Source organism: Nomascus leucogenys, chromosome 15 (genome assembly GCF_006542625.1).
Source record: "Nomascus leucogenys isolate Asia chromosome 15, Asia_NLE_v1, whole genome shotgun sequence".
Classification (NCBI taxonomy): Eukaryota; Metazoa; Chordata; class Mammalia; order Primates; family Hylobatidae; genus Nomascus; species Nomascus leucogenys.
Window position 1 is genome coordinate 73,581,998 of NC_044395.1, and position 5,997 is coordinate 73,587,994.

Sequence of the window (5,997 nt, forward strand, 5' to 3'; positions counted from 1 at the left end):
GGTATCTTTTGATGAAAGAGGGTCTTAATGATAATGTCCTGTAGTTCAATAGGACTCTTGCTGTGTCCCCTGGCAAGAGTGAGCCCCTGATGATATCCCATACCATGCCATCTAAACACAGGAAAGGCAAACTTGTACTCAGAAGAGGTCTCTCTCCTTGTGAGGACAAACTGCTGGTCTTTTCAAGACGGAACAGGACCAGTAGCACTACTATCCCATTCGCAATGCTACGTTTGTTAGTCTGGGTCCTTGAGAAATATGCCAAGATGGAACTAAATGTGCAAAGGTTTTAAGAAAATGGGGAAAGAGCTGCAAAAATCTGGAAGAGGCATCAGACTACAAGTGTAGGAGATCCCAAGTATTGGAGTGACAGAAGAAAGGTTGAATAAAAACATCCTAGACTGCCATGCAGCCTATGGAAGATTCTGCAAGGCCATCCGGAAGTCCTTGAGCCAAAGCCAGTTGTCAAAGTTGCCCCATGTCTCTCAGCAACAGATCTATCTGCCTTGGTGTCTTTACTAGGCTTAATTATTGCTGGGAACAGCCTGTGGAAAACATGGTCACAGGGCAAACACAGTGATAGATTTTGGAGCACAGAAGATGAGTCCTTGGTTAATGACACTCCCTGTGGCTGGAGTTCTGCTAACACACTCTCAGAGGCAACACACCAAGATAGGGAATATGGGAGGAGGAGACAGTAGTGGCAAACAGGGAAGGTGATTGATGTGTTGGGCCTATATTGAGTTTGATACATCTTTTCCTCCTAGATATTCCACGTCCAGCCAAATATACCGGTCTAGAATTCAACAAGGGGATGTGGGTTGCTCAGACAGAACATTAGGAGTGACTTCTAGAAGGGCCTTATGAGAAAAGGGAGCTTCAGGTATCTCCATAAAGGAACATCCAGGGGCTCCAAGCATTTCAGTGACTCCCTGTTCTTTCTGCCCAAATAGCTTAGTTGAGGAGATAGAGAGCAAAGAGGGAAGAGAGAGAGAGAAAGAGGCCCTTTGTGGTAGAACATGGGGCCATTCTCAGACATGAGGACTCTCATTACTAAAATACTTCCCCAAACATGGCAGCCTAAGGCTGTTGACACATTTCAACTATATTTGTCTCTTGGATTTTCCCACCTTGAACCTGAACATAGCCAAAAGTAATTTGTAACAGCAAGAATTTTGGAGGGAAGCCAGTGTGCAATTATACACGAGTGAGCTTGCATGCACACTTATACACATACACACACAGTGCAGAGGATATGAGCAGTCAGATGTGATGAATCACAGAATCTACACTCCACAACCTGCGAAAGAGTGTGTGGGCCCATGAGTCAGGATTAAACACCATGGCGACAAAGTCACTGAAGCCTGCCTAGTGAGGCAGCAATTTCTGCCCTTAATAGAGCCCTTAGGTCTCAATAATTGCTTCAAAATCCACACAAAGCAGCACACAGTTTTTCATAACTGGAGAAGCCAAAAATCCAAGTGTGAAGTGAGAACTGACAGCATCTCTTATGCGCATCTGAGATGCAAGCAAGGTCTGTGGTTCTGCGTGCTTTCCAGTATCTGCCTCATTTCCAGCAGCCAGAACACTGTTTCCCAAATGCCTACAGCCTGGAGCCTGCTCTGTACTTGAATTTCCCCATTGGCCTCCATCTTCCTGGCTGCTCCCAACTTCCCATTCTACTTTTTGTCCTTACCTGAAACTGTCTTTTCAGTACTGTCCAGTATTTCTGCCCACCTCCAGGAGTCTCATGGCAGACTAGGCTAGGTTTGTAGACAAGGGCAAGGTATTAAAATTAAATCTGAACTAAGATTAAAATTCAGTTCTAAATTAAGTACTGAATTAAAATTCACAGATGCTACTGACCCATATTAACCAACTAGAAAAAGGTGTCCCTTCTCAAAACACCTTTCTGAAAATCATAATATACTAATTTTGTTAAAACAATTTATAACCATCGTGTGGAAATGTTATAATAAATAACAAATTGTAATATTTATTATAAATTAATGTTTATTTCATGAAGGATATCCTACTAGATGTGGCAGTATACAACCTAGACAACAGTCCATGGTAGCTGTCTTGGCAGCATATGGCAGCCATCTCAGCTCAGCATCCAGGAATTGTCTTTCCTCTGCCCTTTGTTTTTACACTATTGAATTTAACAGACTACAATTTATATGAGTGCTTTTTTTTTGTGTGTGTGTGTGTGTGGAACCAAGAGGCCAGGGTCCTCCGGCTGGAATTTCACAGATGTAGGCACTCATGGTCAAGCAAAGTCCTGGGGAGAAAAAGAGGCAAAGACTTCCTGCATGGGAGATACTCATGTGGTCGCCTTGGAGAGTAAAAGAGCTTAGAGTCAGAAAGTGTTCCAAGCAATCTAGAACACTTTCCCAAATGGCTGCAGCCTGAACCCGCTCTGTGCTTGAATTTCTCCCTTGGCCTCTGTCTTTCTGGCTGCTCCCAACTTCCCACTCTACTTCTTCTCCATCCTAGGGTGCCTCTGCAGCAGTAAATGTGGCTGTTCAACAATCTGAAGTCTTTGGTTGTGAACAGTGCTGACCAGCCCTGGGAAAGAAAAGCAGCTCTCTCCCCTGCTCTCCAGGGCCAGCAGATGAACACTGTGGGGTCGAGCCCAGCCTGGCCAGAGCAAGTCCAGGAACAGGTGCTTCTTACTCTTCAGGGCACTGCTCAGATCCCCAAGCATAGTTTTGGAAACTCTGATCCAGAACCCTGGATTGCAGGTTTTAAATCTTTTTTCTTTTGCGTTTACAAGTAATACAAAATCATTATGGAAAAATACTAAAAAGAATGAAGAAGAAAATAAGTTTCCCTTCATCTCATTAACCAGAAATAAGTTGTCTGTTTTTCGTTCTGATTACAGAAATAAAATAGTCATTGTAGAAAATCTAGAAGATAAAGTTAAGGGAAACACTGATCTATCATTGATTGTCACTTTTGGTATGATCTTTTCAGTCTTTTCCTATGTACATTTTTGTTTTGTTTTGAGACAGGGTCTGGCTCTATTGCCCAGGTTGGATTGCAGTGGTGTGATCTTGGCTCACTGCAACCTCTGCCTCCGGGACTCAAGCAATCTTCCTACGTCAGCCTTCCAAGTAGGTGGGACTACAGGCACGTGCCACCGTGCTGGGCTAATTTTTGTATTTTTTGGTGGAGATGGGGTTTGCCTTGTTGCCTGGGCTGGTCTCGCTCTCCTGAGCTCAAGCAATCCTCCCACCTTGGCCTCCCAAAGTGCTGAGATTACAGATGTGAGTGACTGTGCCTGGCCTATATACAATGTTTTTAAAACAAATTAAATTATATCACAAATATGGTTGGATATGGTATTTTTAAACTATTTGTATAGTATGAGCATTTCCAATCATTTTAAAATGTATTTCTACTTCTTTACTTTTAAAATCATTTTTTATTAATTAATGAATAGGTAATATGTCTACATGGTACAAAATTTGAAAAATATGAAAGAACATAAAGTGAATAATTTTTCCCTTTATTCTTGCTCCCCAAATGGGCCACCAGTGTTAACAGGGTTTTATATTTCCTTCCTAATATAGTTTATCCATTTACACACACACACCCACATTCCATTTAATATATTTAGGATATAGTTCCACAGAACTACATGAGTGGAATGAACAATCTCATTGTTTTGAACAGCTGTATAGTATGTTACATTGAAAGCTGTCCCATACTATTTACCCAATGCCCTGTTGGTAGACATTTAGGGCATTTCCAGCTTTTGCATTAAAGCAATATTGTAATAACTTTCCTTGTATATATTTTTATATATCATTAGACACAAATGCAAATCTTTCAGTATAAATTCCTAAAAGTTAAATTCCTGGGTCAAAGGGTTTGCACATTTTAAATTTCAATAGATATTGCCAAATATCTTCCCACTTCCAGAGTATGTGGGACTCCAAGATGGCCCAGATAATCTTCATCTGGTTCATATCCCCAAGTGCTCTTCTCCCACATTAAATCAGAGCTTGTCTATGTGATGCGTAGTGTGGTGGAGATGATAGTGTGTGACTTCTGGGGCTAGATTATAAAAGGTCTTGCAGCTAAAATCTGTTCCCTTAGATTACTCAGGAGAGAGCCACCATGTCATGACAACACATGTCATGAGAAAGCCCTGAGGAGAAGTCCCTGTGGGGAGAAACTGAGACCTCCCACCAACAACTAGAATCGCCTTGCCAGCCATGTGAGTGAGGTATTTTGGAAGGAAAGTGTGCAGATCAGTCGAGCTTTCAGCTGAGGGTAATCTCATGAAATACCCCAAGCCAGAAAGACCCCACTAAGATGCTCCAAAATAACTTACACACAGAAACTAGGAGACATGACAAGTGTTTATTGTTGTCGTAAGCCACTAACTTTAAGAGTTTGTTATATTGCAATAGGTAACTAACACAGTGTATGAGAGTTCCAGTTCTCTCTCTCCCTCAATAACACAAATTATCAACCATTTTCCTCTTTCACTAGTGATAATGGTATCTCATGTTGCTTTAATTTGCATCTCTCTTATTTGGAGTGAGGTGGAGCACTTTTTCATATATTTAAGAAAATCAGCCAGGCGCGATGGCTCACACCTGTAATCCCAGCACTTTGGGAGGCCGAGGAGAGCAGATCATGAGATCAAGAGTTCAAGACCAGCCTGACCAACATGGTGAAACCCTGTCTCTACTACAAATACAAAATTTACCCGGGCGTGGTGGCATGCGCCTGTAATCCCAGCTACTCAGGAGGCTGAGCCAGGAGAATCACTTGAACCCGGGAGGCAGAGGTTGCAGTGAGCCGAGATCGTGCCACTGCACTCCAGCCTGGGTGACAGAACAAGACTCCATCTCAAAAAAAAAGGAAATTAGTATTTTCTGTAAACTGTGTATGTATTTTCTCCAAGTGTCATTTTTTCAGAGGCCTAATATTTCACCAAATAAGTTTAATGTGACTAATTTAACTATTCTCTTATTATCAGACACTGAAGTAAATTTCCACATTTTGATATGAGCAATACTGGCATAAACATCACAATTCTTTCTCCATATATCTGATCATCTCCTGAAAGGGGATTACTATAAAGAGAATTATTAGGCAAAAGTGCATTATAAAACAGAGTATGTGTAATCAGAGCTGTCTTGAAATCTGTCTAATTTCTTAAGGCTCTTTGTACAGACTAGTAAATGTCTTGTTTTTTGTTTTGTTTTGTTATGAGATGGAGTTTCACTCTTGTTGCCCAGGCAGGGGTGCAGTAGCATGATCTCGGCTCACTGCAGCCTCCTCCTCCCGGGTTCAAGTGATTCTCCTGCCTCCGCCTCCCAAGTAGCTGGGACTACAGGCGCTCACCACTATGCCCGGCTAATTTTTTGTATTTTTAGTAGAGACAGGGTTTCACCATGTTGGCCAGAATGGTCTCAAACTCCTGACTTCAGGTGATCTGCCCGCCTTAGCCTCCCAAAGTGCTGGGATTACAAGTGTGAGCCACCATGCACAGCCACAAATGTCTTTTACAAAAAACTTTCGTTAACATATATTCCTACTTGTAGTATCTATCTCACCCCCACCCTTCACCAAAGTATTACCATTAAAAAAAAATGTTGTGCTGAGTGTGGTAGCTTACACCTGCAATCCCAGCACTTTGGGAGGCCAAGGTGGGAAGAATACTTGAGGCCAGGAATTCAAGACCAGGCTGGGCAGCAAAGCAAGATCCCATCTTTACAAACTAAAAAAAATTAGCCAGTCATGGTGGCATGTACTTGTAGCCTCCCAGCTACTAGGGAGGCTGAGGAGGGAGCATCACTTGAGCCCAGGAGGTTGAGGCTTCAGTGAGCCATGATAGTGCCACGGTACTCCAGCCTGACCAACCGAGCAAGACCCTGTTACCAAAAAAAAAAAAAAAAAAAAAAAGTTGCTAAAAGACAAAAATGGCCTTATACTAGCAACATTGCTTTGGAGGAGCATTCTCACCAAGAATTGAGA